This window comes from Crocodylus siamensis, chromosome 9 (assembly GCF_052110815.1).
Source record: "Crocodylus siamensis isolate JL-2025a chromosome 9, ASM5211081v1, whole genome shotgun sequence".
NCBI classification, from domain to species: domain Eukaryota; kingdom Metazoa; phylum Chordata; order Crocodylia; family Crocodylidae; genus Crocodylus; species Crocodylus siamensis.
In genome coordinates, this window is record NC_143403.1 from 12,320,283 (window position 1) to 12,339,340 (window position 19,058).

Sequence of the window (19,058 nt, forward strand, 5' to 3'; positions counted from 1 at the left end):
TAAAAGGGAAGTAATTTGAAAAGAAGAATGTAAAATTGAAAAATCTTGCCTAAATTTTAATGAAGAGATTTTTTTTTTAGCTTCTTTTCATTTCTGTGAAACACAAACTTTAACAAATGATTCCATTCATTTGCATGATGAATGACTATTCATATGCAAGCTCTTTATTACATCTAGCAAGGCAGAAAATAGCTCTTTTACATGCTTCTGCAGTTGTTATTGTTTTCCCCTTTTCTTCTGGTGTTTAGCGTTCTGATTTTCAGCAAGAAAAGATGACAGCTATTGTAAGCCCAAAAAGTGATAATTAGTCTTATATGACTGTCTTATTATGTTGCCATGGCTTTTTATAACTCTTCATTTTCATACAATTATCTTATTCACCACTGCATGGTCTCTTTAAAAATGTAAATTTGCATGTGATCTCTAATTTTAAGAAAAGCATTATAGGAAGTGACACATGAGCAGAGGTTTCTGATGGCTTCTCACATAAATTTATATAATGTCTCCTTTCTTTCATGACTTAGAAAATTCCCTCTCTATCTATATATAGACATATAGATGTAGATATTAGATACAGATGTATATTTCTGTTTCTATATATCTATATAGATATCTATAGATATAGATATAGATATAGAGAGAGAGAGATCTGTATCCACACCTGAGGGTTGGCCATGATATCCCCTGGTGGACATGTGACTTCTACCCCCACTCCAGCTCCTTACTTGCCACACCTTGATAACATTATATTTGTGTTAAGAGAGGCTACCCTGGGGTCCAAAGTGAGCCCTTGTTCTCTTTAGCCAGTGGGTACCTCTTGTACTCAGATGCTCCCAGTCTTCCCCTTAAGTCATCCCTGACCAGTAGTGGTCCAACCTCTTCTTGAACATCTCCAGTGATGGAGAGTCCACACAACTTCCCTAGTCTTCGATTCCACTGCCTCACTATTCTTACAGTGAAGCGGTTTTTTCCCCAGATTTCCAATCTCAATTTACTTTGCTTAAACTTTGCTGGACTCGATGATCTCCCGAGGTCCCTTCCAGCTCTAATGTCTATGAAATGTCTATGAAACTTCAAGCCTCCCCTGTGCAGCAAGAGAGGAAAGGTGCTTTCCCTCTTCTTTATGGCAGCCCTTCTAGTATTTGAAGACAGACTGCTATCATGTCTCCTCTTAAGTTCCTTTTCTGCAAGCTGAACATTGGTCTCTCCTCATATAACTCTTCTTCTGAGCCCTTTGATTGTTGCCTACCTCTGGACCATCTCTGACTTCTCCACATCCTTTTTAAAATGTGCAGCCCCAGAACTACACAAAGTGCTCCAGATGAAGCCTAACCAGTGTTGAGTAGAGAGGCGCCATCACCTCCTGTGTCTTGCACCTAATGCTTTTATTTAATGCTTTTATTGATGACGCCCAAAACCACATGCACGTTTTGTGCAGCTGCATCAAACCACAGACTCATATTGAGTCAGTGGTCTACAAAGATTCCCAAATTCTTTCCATGGAGCTGTCATCTGGCCAGATGTCCCCCATTTTGTATTTGTGGTTTGATTATTCCTCCTGAGATGTAGCACCTTGCATTTGTCTGCACTGAACTTTATCTTGCTAGTTTTAGCCCAATTTTCCAATCTCTTGAGATCCTTCTGAATTGCACTCACATTCTCTGACATTTTCACAATCCTTCCCAGTTTTGCATTGTCTGCAGACTTGCTCAAGAAGGTTTCTATCAAGTCATTAGTAACCAGAAACCATCACAAATGTTAATAAACAATCTCTCTCTCTTGTTAGCTCTTGAGTTTACAACATCACTCATGCCTAAGCCTCAACATAACCAGGGTTTAAATTACACTTTGACTCAGGGGGGCGGGGAGGGGGGAGAAGAGAGGAGGGGCTGCAAAAATAAATAAATAAGTATTTCATTGATTAACAAGTCCACCTAAGTCAAGGAGCAATCTGATCCGAGATCCTCCCAGGTTATAATTTTCAAATCTTACAGGGAGGCTCTCTTCTCTTATGGAGGGATCAGTCTCCCCTGAGCTCCCCCTTAATTTGCACCTTAAATGTAAATCACAAACTAGGCATTCTAGTGCCTGCATCAGCAAGTATGTGCACATGTGTGTGCACACCCCCCCCTTAAATTAAACCACCCTTCACCTGCTAGTATTGCTATAAGTAAATTAATCTGAAAACCATGAGTTCAAGTGAAGATTGATGAAATAAATATTTGAATTCAGGTCATTCACCACTCATGAGACTGGCTTCACCCTTGGTCTGTAAAGGATTTTAAGATGGATCACTGAAACAGTTTTCCACCTAGCTCTCCCACATCCTGGATAAGTGCCTTTGCCATTGAGCAGGGTCTCCTTATGGTCCAAAATTTAAGTTTTAACGAATTACAGTAGAACAACTTCTACAGGAAAGATTCAGAGAGGTCTTCTTCTGCAGGTGAAGACATCTATTTTCTTGTTCTACGTAGACACAGAATTGATCAGCCTTCTCGCATTTTCAGCATTGTGCTGCTTTTGCAGCACTTACGATGTGCTGAAATGCAAGGGATTTACACCGCAATTGCTGAACTTTACTTTACAACTGTTTTTTCACAGTTCACTCTAATATTTTAATCTCCTTTAAGGGAATGGGTGACATTATTTATACATAAGACAGTAAAACATCTATTTCAAAGATGAATAGCTACATATGCTGGTCTTTGGCATTCTGAAAATGAATTCACTATGCACTTAATTTTTTTCTAGGCTCTGAGTAGTCAATATTACACACAATATGGATATACATGCATGCTTTAAAATATACATGGCAGGGACAGTGAAAGAGAGATTTGCTGTACAAGCTTTTTGACTGACTTGATATTTGTGTAAAACCTATTGAGGGAAACGATGTTCAAGAGAATCTTACAAGATCCACTTAGCTAAGCCAGTGTATAGTGCAGAGGCTCTCACTGCACGATGAAGATCTGTTAAAACTCAGACACTGGATGGAGCAGACCACTGCCAGATTCCTTGGTTTTATCAAACTGTACTGGAAATTTCTCCTCCTTTATTAGGCGCTTTGGTGTGCAGTGTTGGCTGCAACAGTGTAGTGCATGGGATTCTTAATGAATGTCTTCTTTCTTTGAACAGAAAGAAGTACTAGCTGACAAAGAGACAGTAGGTCAGAGTGGCACCTTAGAGACAGAGGTAAATTATACAAGAAGTGGTCCATTTGATATAATATGCACCTCCCCACGACACAACAAGAGCAACAGGCTGAAAAGGGTTGTCCTTTGGAGGCAACCAGACTGCTTCCTTTTTATTCCCAAAAAGGAGTACTTAGTCACTTCCAAGAAGTACAATAAGATTTGGAAGATGCACTAGGCTACCCACTGACAAAATGGGGAATTTAGGTATTTTAGGTTTAATAGCATTAGGCTTCCGAATGGGCATGCCTAAATCAAAAGTGCTTTAGAGGCTTGACAGGATGTGGGCCAGTCTGTTTTCAAGTGAAGTTCAACTGTGTTTTTATGACATCTTCTGTGACACATGCTATCAGGGTTTTTAGGACTCATAGCCTGGATCCAGATGTGCAGGAATGTGTGGTTTGTGCCACCACAAATGTCTTTGGAGCGGAGTGGCTGGCTGGATATGGGGTGAGTCACAGCAAATCCTTCATGCTGAAGTGAACAAAGGGAAGCAGCCTGCCCAGGGCTGCCTGCTCCTCCATCTCAAAGCACAGCTGCACCCCAGCCAGAAGGACAACGTCCCACTGCAAAACTCTATGAGGAGGTGTGCAAATTTGTGCTGCTGCAAGAGCACACCCCTGCTCATGTGGATGCAGCCATACAGTGCTAATAGAAAACATGCCCAGGATCTGATTCACCTTGATGGTTCTGCACTTTCCACTATTTTAACCATGTTGATGTCAGTGGAGAGATGATGGTATAAGAACACAGAAAAATGACAGGAAGTGACCTTATGAGGTCATCTAATGCAGATCCTATTTAAAGCAGGATCATCCTTTACTAAAACATCCCAGCTAAGTATCTGTCTAACATGCTCTTAAAAATTTCCAGTGATGGCGATTCCACAACCTCTCTAGGTAGGCTATTATAATGCTTGATGACTGTCATAGTCAGAAAGTGCTACCCAATCTCCAACCTAAATTTCCTTTGCTTCTGTTTGAGGCCATTACTTTTAATCTTATTCCCTACAGCTGCTGCGAAAAGTCTATATACATCCTCTTTATGATTCATATAGTATTTGATTGCTTATTTTTAAAAAAGATGTTAAACCAGATCCTTAAAGGTATTTAAGTGCATTGCACTGCCCAGTCCCTGGGTGGCCTGTTACCTAATGGAACCATCACCCCACTTATAAAAGGGTCATCCATGCTCCCTCTATAATTCAACAAGGGAATTAAGTGGTTAAGGATATGGACAAGTGTACATTTGGACTCCTTTCAAAGGTGGGTGGGAAACTGTTGCTTCAAACCGTGAAGCAGCTGCTATGCTCCAGTAGTTCCATGTGCACAAACCAGGAACAATACACACATAGCAAAACAAATCCAGCTTTACCATTCCTTCATCCAGAGTTCAAGTTGGAGCAGTTCTGTTACATCTGTATTGCTTCTGGGTTATGCAAATGTAACTGTTAGAACATAAGAGCTGCTATGCACTCCCAATCAGCAGCTCCTATTCTGAAATAGCTCTAAATGTATCAGTGTGCATTCCCTAAGAAAGGACTTTGCAAAAGCCAGTCCTGGAGTCCAGCACTCAATCTAGCTGAGAAACTGGCCCTGCAATACTCAGTTGGCTCATGAGGCCAAAAGCTTGATTAAGCACCACTGATCTAGTGAGTTTAGCCAGTGCCAGGGTTAGGGAGCAGCTGAGAGCTTTTTTTTTTTTTAAATTGCATTTTTAAATGCAGACACCTCTACTTTACCTAGTTAGGTTCTAAAGTCATTTATGCGGTATGCCCCTGAGGCAAAAGATAGCATTGCATTTGTGCTGGGAGAAACCGTTTTCTCTCAGGACAAAGTGTGACGTTCAGCCATCCATGCCTGCTGCCTGGAACAAAAATGTTACTGGGACAGGAAGTGATGATGGTTTGTCCCAGGATATCACAAAGTGCATGTGTATGGCTGTACCAGGATTGAAACACTGAATCAGTGGCAGAAAAGCTGCAGTACATTCAATGTTAAGTAAATCCTGATTGGAAGAGTGGTGTGTATACATCCTGATTCTGGGACTTTCTGTCCTGCGACAAAACACAGGTACAATTCGTTCCTAGTCTGAATTGTGTAAAATCTCATGTTAGACAGCTAAGTTTATTTTCAGATCTGAGTGTAGAATCCAAAGCTGGGGACAGAAGTTACACATAAACCAGTTTAAGCGATCAGCAACTGGTTTAAACCTGTAACAGAACAGACGTTCAGTGCACATAAACCAGTTTCAAAATGCCTGAAAATGGTTTAAGATAAACCTGGTTGAATGTAGTATCAGACTTAACTGCTTGAGGTCAAACCAGTCTATCCAAGACCCTTTCCTGCTTTAAAGTTAAATCACAGTCCCCCAGCGTTCTGCAGCCCTGGCCTGGGATGTGCTCTCTGCTCCAGAGAACAGGGCCTGAGGTGTGGCAAGACACCAGCCTGGCATGACCCCCTGAGGCAAAGGGGGAAGGGATAGGACTTATTCCCCCCTCCCTCCCCTCTCTCACCAGGGGAACTAAACTGGGGCTTGGCAGCTGTGGCTGATGCCTCCTCAGTTTACCCCCGCATAGGCTGAGTGCCCGCTGACAAGGGCTGCTGTGCCCCAGTCAGGTAGACCACGGCTGGGGTCCCGTGGGGGGAGAGCAGAGGGAGGGCAGCAGTGGGGTTTGGAGGGGCCATGGCTCCCCAAGCTCCTTTGCCTCTTAGTCTCCTATTGCCACTTCTCCAAGCCCTGCTGCCTCTGTTCTCCCCAGCTTAGCCCTGCAGTCCCAGGTCCAGCCCTGAGTGGGTGGCAGTGCTGGGTCAGGCTGTGCCACAGGGGTCGTGATCCTAGGCCAGGCCGGGCTGTCAAGGAGCCCTCTCCCTCCTCCTGCTCCCCTGCGGGGAGGCAGGTGGCTCTGTGTGGTACTGCCTCAGCAGTTGGGTCCCTAATGGAGGGCTCTCCCCCTCCTCCCCCCCACTGTGGGACTGGGGTGGAAAGGTGCTGCCTCAGGGCTGGGCTCTGCTATGGGGCAGGGGAAAAAAAACTGTGCTTCTTGCTCCATACACCCAGGCTGGGCCAGGCTGTCGGGGAGCTGCTGTGGCAGGCAGGGCTCTCCTTTTCTGGCTATACCCCTGCTCTCCTGCGCAGTGCCAGCTGATGTCTGGCAATGCTCTCTCCACCACCCTCCAAAAAGCTTGGCAAGGGCTGCTTCCTCTCCCTCCAGGCACACCCTGCCTGGGGGCTCTGAAGGCCAGGGTAGGGGTTTAAACCCCTCTCCAATCATACTCCGGCCTGTTGGGGCCCGGCCATGCCTCCCCCGCTTAAGTTCGGCTTCCCGTGGCTACTGTGGAAGGTAAGGGAGGGCTCATTTTAGCACCCCCCCCAGCTTCTGGCCTGCGCCACTGCAGGCATGTGCCTGCATTTCAAGAATCAAAAGTAAATGTCTATTCACTTGCAACTTGGTTCATCTGTGCAAGTTAGACTAACCTGAAATGATTGAATCAATTCAAGCTTGGACTTTCTGTACGTCTGTACTTAGCCCAAGAGAAGAAGAAAGGCACCTAAGTTCCCATAAAGATACAGGCTTCCAAAGCCCTACCCATAAAAATGTGTATATAAAAAAGAAATAATAAATTTGCTGCATCACTGAAATCTCCATTTTAGTGCTTTGTCTCTCTTCAGCTCGGCCAGCTTCATTAAAGCAACCTTAATAGTATATCTTTTGGTTCTGCTGTTTCACGTTTCAGGTGATTTTTTTATCTAACATACCTTAATGCAGTCCTAGTTCAGCAAAGTCAAACAGAGGCCTTCATGCAAATTAAACCATGGTTGCAAAAATGTGTCCTATTTTTATGTTTCTTTAAAGGTTGTTAGTTAATGGAGTGTTTTCCTCATCGTGGCCAGGTTGAAATCAGTATTTAAATTAATTATGACAGCCATATAAATTAGACATAAGAGACTTCTAAGGCTAATTAGACTCTGAGAGGTTTTAATTTGACGTCTGTCTTGCTGTAATATCTGCTTTATGCATTAAATTAATGAAATTAAGACTGCATCATTATAAATTTCCACTTTCATAGTTCCATAAGTTTTACAATTACATGCCATATTTGAATGATAATTGAATGAAACTAAATCATTATGTTCACGTCTGCATTCCTACAAACTTTAAAATGCCATATTTTATTTTCCATTCGTAAATCATGTACTGACTAAATAGCAATCAGTCAATTTTAAGTCATGACACTTTGAAAAGACAGGTGAGCACAAGATGGAGGAAACAAAATGAAGCAGGAAAAAATCTTAGGTCCAGCTACAACACTAGGGTAAACTACATAGCTCCACAGAGGTCAAGGGGCTTTTGCTAATTTATACCAACTAAAGAGATAGTCATCTTGCAGTGAATCATGTGTCCTACATTCTGGCTTGTGTTCAGTTTAGTATATAGTTTTACAACCTATTTTACTTAAGAAATTAAATTCACTAGCAAGATTATCAGATATTGTAAACAGAGAAATCAAATATAATGACACAAAGACAAGCTTCTCATATGAAACCTGAAACTAGACCAGCCTATCCTGTCAAATATACTTTTCTGTATAGATATATCACAGCATAATAAAAAAACACTTTAATATGTTCTGTGAAAAATATCTTTAAAATGAAGAAAAGAATTAATTTACATTTAAATAGGGATATAACATCCTATGTGAGAGGATCACAACCATGGCTTGAAGATTTGCTTTTGACATTTGTGTTTTAACAGCCAATTAAAATTTAATTTTTCCTGTGATGAAAAGCAAATCCCTTTATCCTATATTTGCAGCCACAGAAGGTACATATTACCTTGGAAAACAGTACTGTAGTTTAAGATTTCAAATGTGCAGCCCTGTGACACTGTTGTGTAAAAGTTGTAGTTGCTAAAGGTATATATCATCTCAGGCAGTGTGAAGACATTCATGGAGGTTAAGAATAGCCACCCCGTCTAAGGGAAATCAGGATGAAAGACTGGCAGGGGTTTGAGAGATTGGCGGGGAGGGGCATGCAGATTCCAGAGGGTGGATTTCAGAGACTATGGGTAGATCAGGGGGGCAGGTCAGTTCTGTGGGGATGTTGCTGTGGTCTGGGAAGGTTTTGGGGGACCAGTGGGGCTTGCAGGATCCACTGGGGGAGGGGCTTGTGTAGATGGTAGGCTCCCTCCCCTACCCCCTGGGACCAGGATTTATTTTTAGCTACCTCAACCCCCTGCATTCCCAAACAAACAATCCCCTAATGAACTTATCCCCTCCATCCTGCCTGCCTCTCCCTCCACACCAACTTACTTGCTTGGCTCTGAATATCAGCAAACGCCAGTAAAACCTGTTCTGGGGGTTGCTTGCAGAATGTGAGGTTTGGTGGCTTTGGGCAGAGGGCTGGCTGGTCTGTAGAGGGGTGCAGGTGTCCTAAATATAAATATAACTTTGTGCTAGCAAAGGGGTAGGAAAAGTGCAGCCCCACTGCTGGGTCTTTCCTAGCCTTGGGCTATGCTGGAAACTATACAGAAGTTCAGTTAAATCAGTCTCACTGAACCTGAGCTAAATTACACTCATAGGCAGAGGGATAAAATATTATTTGGGGGGCTGAGTGTGTGCATGCTTGTGTGCATGTACACACTTCTCTCTGCCAGCAGGTAAGTCTGTCACGGGGAAGGGGCATGGGGGGCTACATTGAGGTCCCCCATGGCAAGGGAGGGAGTGGGGCAGAGGCAAGAGCAGGGGCTGGGGTGAATGGGACCCTGGGGCTGGGCAGGTGGTGGGATATTCAGAGCCCAGTTAGCTCATCCAGGGGCACTCCCGCCACTGTGCACACCCCAGTGGAGGCACTCCCCTGGAACCCTTCACAGCAGTGGGCTGGGTTGTGTGTCCCGTGTGTGGCAGGCACATGGCATTGCACCACTTTGGGGCAGCAACTGGGGGGAGAAGAGCCCAGCCAGCAGTGGCAGATGCCTCCACCATGCACAAAGACCTGCAGGGCACATGCCCCCCCAGGCTTCCGCTACAGTGTGTACAGCAGTGGGAGCTGCCTCACGCCCCTGGATGAGCTGCCTGGGCTCTGTGCATTCCACCACCCACCCCAACCCTAGGACCCCATTAATCCCAGCCCCTCCCTCTGCCTCTGCCCCACTCCCTCCCTCACCATGGGCACCTCGATCTGGCCCCCTACATGCCTTCCCCACGACAGACTTACCTGCTGTGGTGGGCAGTGGCTGTGGACACTGCCAGGCTGCTGCAAGTTCTGGCTGTGTGTCTATGTTTGTATGCACTCTTCTCCCCCACTGCAGCCACCTGGAGCCTTCACCTGGGCTGCCTTGCAGCCCTCTGCCCTGCCACTGCTGCCCCACATTTGGAGTGGGCGGGTAAGCCCCATTAACCCCAGCCTTCCACCACCTATGGTTATACCACCTCAGAGGTACAGTTAACTTAGTTTTTGTTGGCCATTTTTAGACTGATCTAACTGTCCAGAATTACTGTACAGTTCCACCTAACATATATCCACCTAATTAGTGTAAGGTCCACACCTTGGTGAACTTAGTGAGAGCAGGTGGCCATTTATAACATGATTTAACCTCCCCCAACCTCCCCGAATGTATGTATATAGCCTCAGTGAGCAACACTATAAAAGTCCAAATCATTAAGCCCTATTTTAAATTGCATGCCTTAATTTTCAAAATAGAAGCCAATTTGAAATTCTTTGGCACCTAGCATCTCCACTGCATACAAGGAAACTTAGTGGAAGTACTTAAAGGAAGGAAGACCTTCCCACTCTCTCCCTCCCTCTCTCATTTTTAAATAAGATATGTACGTATTTTTTGAGAGAAAGCAAGAACAAGCATGTGGATACTGTGACTTAGTAGGGTAAGACTGAAACTGCTGCAAAGTATCCCATGAAAATTTGACCAATTTCTATCTAGCATATTTTGAGCTCTCAGATTTTAGCAAGTCAAAAAGCTTCCAGTGAATGATTTAAATAATCCAACTCTGACCCAGCCTTGCACACAAATGAGCCATGCTTACTTTTAATTAAAAGGCCTATCCATACATATTTCTGTTAATGTATTTGATAGATAGCCAAATACCAAGTTCAGTAGTGATGAGATTTTCCAGGGGATATACGCACTGGAATTCCAATGTGAGAAGACACAAAGATCTTTATGTGATTATGCCTCAGACCTTTTGACTAAGTACAGACAGTCAAAAAGCCTGAGGCTGAACTGATTCAGTCTTTGCAGGTTAGTCTAAACTGTGTAGATTGAACTGAAGCAAGTGAACATTCACTTGAACAGACATTCACTTTTGATTCTGGAAGTGCAGTCACATGCCTGTGGTAGCTTGGGCCAGAAGCTTGGGAGGGGCACTATGGCATGCCTTCCTGCTCAGTTTGACCAGACAGCTTGGGCCAAGGCTACCCTGCCCACTTCTGGGAGGTGCAAAGCATCCTGGGACTGAGTTAATTTAAATGTGGAGGGGATCTAGGACAAAAGTTCAATAAAGAGATGTAACCTAAATCAGTTAAGTCTATTACTACATCCATCCAGGTTTATCTTAAACCAGTTTTGTCCATTTTGAAAGTGATTTATGTGCACTGAACTTCTGTTACGTTACAGATTAGAACCAGTTCCTGATCACTTATACCAGTTTCTGTTTAATTTCTGTCCTTAGCCTTGGCCACAAGCAGGCAGTGATCTATAATGTATAAAGTTGCTGCCACTCACAAGGAAAAAGACTGGGAGACTACATTATTGAGGGAGGCACCCAAATATCTTTGAGGAGGTGGGCCAAAATTGGCATACATCATTATCCATTTAAAATGTTAGTTAAAACAGTTTCTTTATGCAGTCTGCTTCAAAGAACACGAGAGAAGAATAATCAGTTTATGCTCCTGATCTTTCTACCATGTCCTGCAATGGGAGTCAGCAGAAAAAATTAAGATGATATAATAGCTCTACAAGGCACAGCACAACTGAATACCCCACAGACAGTCTTTCTTCCAGATAGCTCACACTCCTTTGAAGATTTGTACTACTGTTTATCTCTTGCTATCCTTGTAAATAAATACATTTACAAGATGCTTAGTCCTTATCAGATCTTCTAGTCCAAACAATATGGTCTCAGCACATACAAAATTTATGCAGAAATGTAGTATATGCCTCTATATATTATGGCTTCATTATCTTAGCTTCCTCTTTCAATGACTGTAAGAGGCAAAAAGTAAGCTATTCCTGCCTGGAATATAAGACATTCCATGCTGAGGGAATGTGCTACAAAGCCTTCCCTACTCAAATGCCATGCACAGGTGGATGTCTCCTCCTGGACTGTGTAGCATTCATATTCTCCCTCCCCACTCACAGAGATAGAAAGCTTGTAGAGTACCCAGTGGGATGGTGTCAGATGGGAAGGGGCCTGTTTAAATAATAGGTGCTCAGCAAGTTGAATAAAGGTTCTTGCATCTAGTCCACACTGCCCTCTTCTTGCTCTCCACTGCCCAACCCTCTGATACATTGGGTATAATCCAACCCTCTGATACACTGGGTATAATCATTTAATACAAGAGAAAAGGCCCTTTCACTTTGACAGAACCATCCCATATTTGCTGTTTTTTCTTTTCTTTGTTATAATTTTACCCATGAGCTATAACAACAGGAAGTGGGGGGGAGGGGAATGATTTCAGATACTTGTCAAAAGTAATGTTAGATATGGATCACAGTTTATTCCTATTTTTTGCAAATACCAATTTAGTTCTTCACAGAGGTAGCCAAATACTTCAACGAACTAGTGAAAATATCTGTGATTAAAATTAATTAGGTTTTTGTATTACTTTTTTTGGAAGGATTGCCAAACATTCCTTCAATTATAGGCATTTACCATTGCTTATTCTGAATCAATAGCTTCTGTTTCCATTATAATTCTTTTTTTTCATTCTTGTCTTCACAGAAGAGGCATTCATGACACAAAGAGAATGAGATATATTTTTAAGTCTCCTATTAGTGTCACTTCAGTGAAGACACTAGCAAAGGCAAGGCTTGGAATAAGCATTGGGGTGGAGAAGCGAATACACTTACCCTTCCAAAGACCTTTGTTTATTATCTCTGCGTTATGCTTGATTTCCCTTATCAGAGGATCTGGAATCTGTCTGACATTCTTGAACTCTAGTCTTTCACATGCCAGCTCAGCACAGACTTGGCCTTTTAACTATTTTGCATGGCCATTTCTTGAACATCAAATTTGTTTTCAGTAGCACTGCAAATCATGCCTGCAATTCCGTAGATGTGCATTTTATGTCCAGGGGCACTCAAGGTTAATTAGAAATGGTAATAAGTTTAATCATGATGAACCCATTTGGTGCTGATGTGGATGTCACCTGTAATTCCATATACATTCCATTGTAATTTAGCATTAATTAGTGCCCACTTATCCAGGGGTATTGCCACAAATTATAAAAAAGATTGTGAGGCACTGCTACCTTTAACAAAAGAGATTAAAAAGGCATTTGTTGAATCATGTACAAAATAGGATAGTTTGAGACATTTTACATGACTTTTATCCAGTATTGTAAACAATGAAGTGGTAATAATTTGGCAAGAACCTACCTAAACCTCAATGGGAATTAAACAAAACATTAAGAATATGAATGGGTTAGGTCTTCCCATTCTTTACATAAGTGAGGAAGACAGAGTTATATCTGTCCTCATCGTTCCACTGTAATAGGAGAAGAAGCTGAAGTTTCAATGGAGCAACAGTTGTATTCATGTAAAATAAAAGTATTTTTCCTCATGTAAAATGCTATTAGCCATATTTGAAGGCATTATGCTCAGATATCATTTTTTCATTTCACTAAATGACAGCCATTAAATGCAATGGTAACCGCATGACAAGGATATTTTTATAACTTCAAAAGGAAGAAAAGGATTAAAATGAGTTTATTCAAAAGTGTGATTTGTCAATTTTTTCTTATCAGGGAGTGTGTGTGGGACAGCTTTAAACCTAAACATTGAGATCTGACCTCCTATTTGAATAAGTTAATGTGATCCAGTGTTCTTAGGAAAGTACTGAAACCTATCTTTTATATGCAGAAGTCCCAGGAGGAATTTATGCTTTTATACGGTCAGCTGCAAGGTGCCATTCCCTTTTCATCATTTCTCCTTTTATCATTTTGCAGTTCTTGACAGCTTAGAGGTTCTTTTTAGTATCTGGTGTATGTGCTACTATATAGAGACATTTTTGTGTCATGGATTTTTTTTCTAGCCTCCTAGGTTTTACAGTTAAACAGACAGTTCTACTGCCAGAAATCTCTCTCTCATATTCAAGAGTGACTAATCACCATATCTGATACAGCAAGCATCTTACCTAAACATGGCTAAGGGTTTTAAAGGAGGATTTTATACATATTGGCTAAGTACAGATGTTTAAAAAGCCCAAGGAGGAATCAATCTAAATTACACAGTTTTCTTTAAGTGGACTAGGTTAGACTGGTAGTAAACAGTATATACGTTCATCCTGGGGATGAGGGCAAGGCACTGGCAGAGGCAAGCAGGTTGAGGGCACTCCTACTTGCCTCCAGCATGCTCTGTGGGCTCCCCAGGCTGCCAGAGACTACTAAACAAAGTTGAGCACCTGGGCTACCTCTGATAGGGCCTGCTTGGCCATACCCAGCAGCCAAACCCCCTGCCATGTTACTGCAGACCTTCCCAAGTACCTAGTCCCAGGCTTCCAGAAAAGCCCCAGAGCAAGCGCCCTCCACTGAGAGTTGCATGTGCCTCTACGTCCCAGCCTGCCTGCACCCTGCCATCGTATCCCACCGTCTGAGCTCAAGCAGGCAGACCTTGGAGTTGTGGCATGTCTTGCTTGTCTCCTTGCATGATGCTTACATGGCTGTGAGATATCATGTATACCTACTTGGACATGACACAGCAGCTGGTCACCATGGCATGTGGCTTTGTGCCCCTGAGCCAACAGCCAGATGTCCTGTGTGGGGGCTACCCACTACACACTGCACCTGCCAAGTATCCTGGGCCACAGACTTTCATGTGGCCGATGAGGATGAAGTCACCCAGGACTCAATGGACACCCAGCACTCCATGGTGGTGCTCTGGTACCACCTACAGACCATCAAACCCCAGGTCTGGTTAGTAGTGCTGCCAGCACCAACAAGTGGGAGCAGATCATCTTGGGCACTTGGTATGATGAACAAGTTGGTCTAGATCTTCCACATGCACCAGGCCACTTTCGTGAATATCACTGCCCAGCTGGCCTTTACATCATGTGCCAGGAGGTCAGCATGCAGTCATCCCTCACTGTGGAGAAGTGGGTAGCCATGGCAGTCATAAAGCTGGCCTCCCACACCAGTTACCACTATGTTGATAAACAGTTTGGTATAGGCAAGACAACAGCTGGAAAGGCTATCTGGGATGTGTGCCTGGTCATCCAGGACATCCTGGCCAACTATTTCATCTACCTCATAAACCCTCAAGAGGTGGTTGCTGACCTCCATTGCATGGGGTTTCCTAACCGTGTGGGGGCCATGAATGACACCCAAATTCCAATCCTCTGCCCAACCCAGGGAATTCAGGCATTCATCCACCACAAGGTCTACTTCTCCATCATCTTACCGGTTACTGTTGACCGCAAGGCCCCTTAACCCATATCCTTAATGGCTGGGTGGACAGCACCTACAATGCCCACATCTTCTACAACTCCCAGCTCCCTGTCTGATGGCGAGTGGCCACTATGCTCCTGGGCTCCTCCATTTCATCATCAGCACCATCATCATCCTTCCCCTCATCACTGGGGCCTGGCTGATCACATCTTGCCCTGGATGATGATGCCCTATACAGGGCAGAAGAAGCACTTCAATTACTGCCTGAGCAGGTGCCACATGATGGTGGAGTGTGCTTTCAGCTGTCTCAAGGCACATCGGCAGGTTCCCAGCATGTGCCTTCAGGTGGATGAGAAGAATCTTCCATAACTCATGATCATTGCATGTGTCCTCCAAAACATCTGTGAGACCAGGGGAGGTCTTCTGCAAAGCCTGGGTAGAGGAAGCATGGTACACAAACCAGGCATGGCAGTCCATGCATACAAAGTGCAGAGATAAGGAAGAGAGATCCCCGACTGATGTTGGGAATGCTGGATCCACACAGAGGCAAGCAATCCAGATTCATGAAGGCCTAGCCAACTACCTCTTCACCTTTGTGGACCAGAAGCCCTCCCTAGATGACTAGGGTGGTTGGGCTTCAAGTGTCCATGCCCTTGCATCAGGCCATGGGTCCCAACCTGGGCTCCTCTGACCCTGTGTCCCAGGCAGTGCTGCCCATGTGCCTAGGACACAGGTGTCAGGCTGCCTAGACACCAGTCCTCTTCCCACTTCTCTTGCCCACCACTGCCTACCAAAGCAGGCACCACCAAAGGCCCTTCTGCTTCCCCAGACCATGGGTCACTGGCTTTCTCACACCACTCCTCCTGTCCTGGGTCCCCACTCTGTCAGCTTGCAGTCATCATGTGGTCAGTACTATTCCCCTCCCAGAAGGCAACCTGGATTTCCCTCGTGTGGGTTCTCCAGCTGCAGGTGCAACTTAGTTCCCACATCTTGTGATGATATGGGAACTAGAACTAATGGGGCAGACTCCTTGTGGGGCAGCTCCAGCAGCTAACCTCTTGCCCTGTAGCCTCTGGGGGACCTTCTCCGGGTCAACTAGTTTTCCCATTGTCCTGGTGCCTCCCTGCACCTCTTCCTCCTTTGGAGTCTCTGACGACAACTACTGCCCCCCACCCCAGCCCTCAGCGATGCCATAAGTGTGCATGGTCTTGACAGTCCGGTTCTTGGTGAGGAAGCAGGGCAGCCCCTCATAGATGGGCACAGTTTGCCTCTGGACCCCAATCCTTTTGTTGGCATCATATATGCTCTTATACTGGATATTCATCCATTTATAGTCTTGGTGAAATACTACTTCCAGTCCTTTTTGTGGCCCCGTGTCTGCATTTGCTGGGAAATGCACTTGAAGGCATCTTTGGTCCATTGTCTTTTATGGATCTGGTGCTGGATCTTCTCCTCACCCCATATGATGATGAGATCTCTCGTCTCCCTGTAATCCCACTTGTGTGATGGGAGTTGGGTAGCAGATAAGGATAGGATAGGGTCTTCCATGGTCCACAACAGTGCTCATGGGGGTCTCAGCATCCATGGGTGGCTGAGGGTCTGGCTGCAAGGTGATAGAAGGCTGTAAGGATGGAAGAAAGACAGGAAGGGTGGATGGATGGAAGGATAAAGTAAGGGTGACCAGAATCTTGAATAGACTTCCCAAGGAGGTGGTGCAGTCCTCTTGAAAGTTTTTAAGAGGAGACTGGACACGCACCTTGCTGGAATCATTTGATCTCAGCAGTATTCCTGCCCAGAGCAGGGGCGTTGGACTCAATGATTTTTTGAGGTCCTTTCCAGCCCTTGATTTCTATGATTTTATGAAGAAGCAGAGGATGCACGGAAGGAGTGGAGGGTGCACGAAGATGCGGGTCCTGGTGAATGGCTCTCCCTCTCACTGCAGCTGGGTGTGGCCTTTGCTCCAGAGTGACTGGGGCTCCACTGATCAGGTCACCCCCATAAGATTATAGGGGTTCCAGGAGATACCCTGAGAATCTGGCAATGCCCCATGCCCCAGCCTGGAATTTCCAGTGCTCTCTACCTGCAACATGGAGGCAGTTGGCCATGCTCCACCTACTGCTGAAGTTTCCAGGGGCTTCTGCTGGCTTTCCCGAGCTTGGATGCACAGAACACACCCCCTCTTCATCCCACACACACATGCACACCCTTCCCTATGCATTGATACTCTGGGACCCTGTAGTTGCAGGCCAAAGAAATCCTGCAGAATCCTAGATGCTTGATGCTTCCAACTTCTGCACCCATTCCCCTATACAATCATGTTAAGTCACTATTCTCTACCATCCCAGCCTGTGTGGCTCTCAACTTGCACAGAGATGTGCTAGCACTTGACCTATGCTCAGTTGCTCTGGGCAAGCACCCAGCAAACCCCACCCCCAATCTCTCCCAGAGCCAAGCTAGTACAGACCCTCCCCACACCCCTGCCTCCAGCCTCTGGCCATCTGCCAGCTGCAGGCAGGAGGAAGGGAGATGCCTGTGTCCCTTTATGAGCTCCAGGACCTGGCACCCAAGTCCCTGGGTCATGCCCCTGCACCTCATCATGATGTACCCCATGTTGTATACATAGACCAGACACCGAGCCAAGGAAAACCCTTGTACTCAGGCACAGCCCCATAGACCTCAACCCTGGCTCCCAGACACCACATCTCAGAGGCCAGAGCCAGGCATCCTACCAGCTAGACCCCAACATCAACCCTCCCCTAGGCCGAGCAGGAGCCAGTGTGGTCAGCTCACCTCTTGTGGGTCCAGGTGGCAGGAAGCAGAACACTGGGTCTGGATCTGCACGGTAGCAATGCTGTGTCCTCCATGGCTTGGCCACTGCCATGACTGATCTAACTTAGATCAATCTGATTTGAGTGCACCTTAAATCACGTCTATCTTAGACCTGGTTCCACCATATTTAGACTGATCTATGTGCACTGAACTTCTGTACAGTTATGGGTTTAGATTGATTTCTGATCACTTAGACTGTTCTAAGTGCAATGTCTGTACCTGGACATCAGGTTCCACTTCAGCAGATCACAGTCCACACTTCAGAGAGAGAGGCAGCAGTTTGTTAGGAAGGGATGCCTCCACCTCACTCCAATGGGAAATAAGCCCTTGTCAGCCAGAATGGCTGACCTGCTTGACAGGGATTTAAACTACGATTGCCAGGGGACAGGCAGACAATCACCAGTGCAAGCCCAGGAAGTGACAACCACAGAATCAGCAGGTCAGGTAACACAAGGGAATTCACTTCTACCCCCAGCCAATGGACAGGACTCTTCTAAGACCACAGGGAATCCTAGGGCTTCCAATGGCAGGCTTAGCTGCCTGTACACAAATGCCAGAAGCTTGGGCAACAAACAAGAGGAATTGGCCCTTCTGCTACGCAAAAATGAACATGATCTTATAAGTATAACGGAGACGTGGTGGGACTTCACCTATGACTGGACCACAGGAATTGATGGCTTTACCTTATACCTTGTACACTGTACCTTTACCTTGTACAGGGAGCATGTTGTAAGAAACTGCGGCCTCAACAACTTTATGGTACAATGGCTGGAGAACTGGCTCCCAGGTCAGACCCAGAGAGAGAGAGTCAATGGAACTGAGTCAGCATGGTGCATGGCCAATGGCATCCCCAGGGTTCAGTACTCAGACCAGTACTCTTCAATATATTCTTTAATGATCTGGATTTGGGTGTCAGAAGTGGACTGGCTAAGTTTGCAGAAGACACCACATTATGGGAAAGTATGGTCATACTAGAGGACAGGCTGGCAATTGAGGCTGACCTGGACAGGTTCACAAGGTGGGTGGATCAAAACCTGATGACATTCAATACAGAGAAATGCAAGGTGCTCCACCTCGGAAGAAAAAACCCCTCATCATACTTATAGGCTCAGCAGCACTACACTCACTAGCACCACAGCCGAAAGAGGCTTGGGGGTTATGACTGACCACAAGATGAAGATTAGCCACCAATGCAATGCTGCAGCTAGCAAAGCAAATAAACCTCTGGCTTGAATCTACCAGTGCATTTCAAGCAAGATCAAAAAGTCATCTTCTTGTTTTACTTGGCCTTGGTGAGGCTGCAGCTGGAGTACTGCATCCAATTCTGGGCTCTGCACTTTAAAAAAAGATGTGGAGAAGCTTGAAAGAGTCCAGAGGAGAGTCACACACATGATTAGAAGTCAAGAGAGCAGGCCT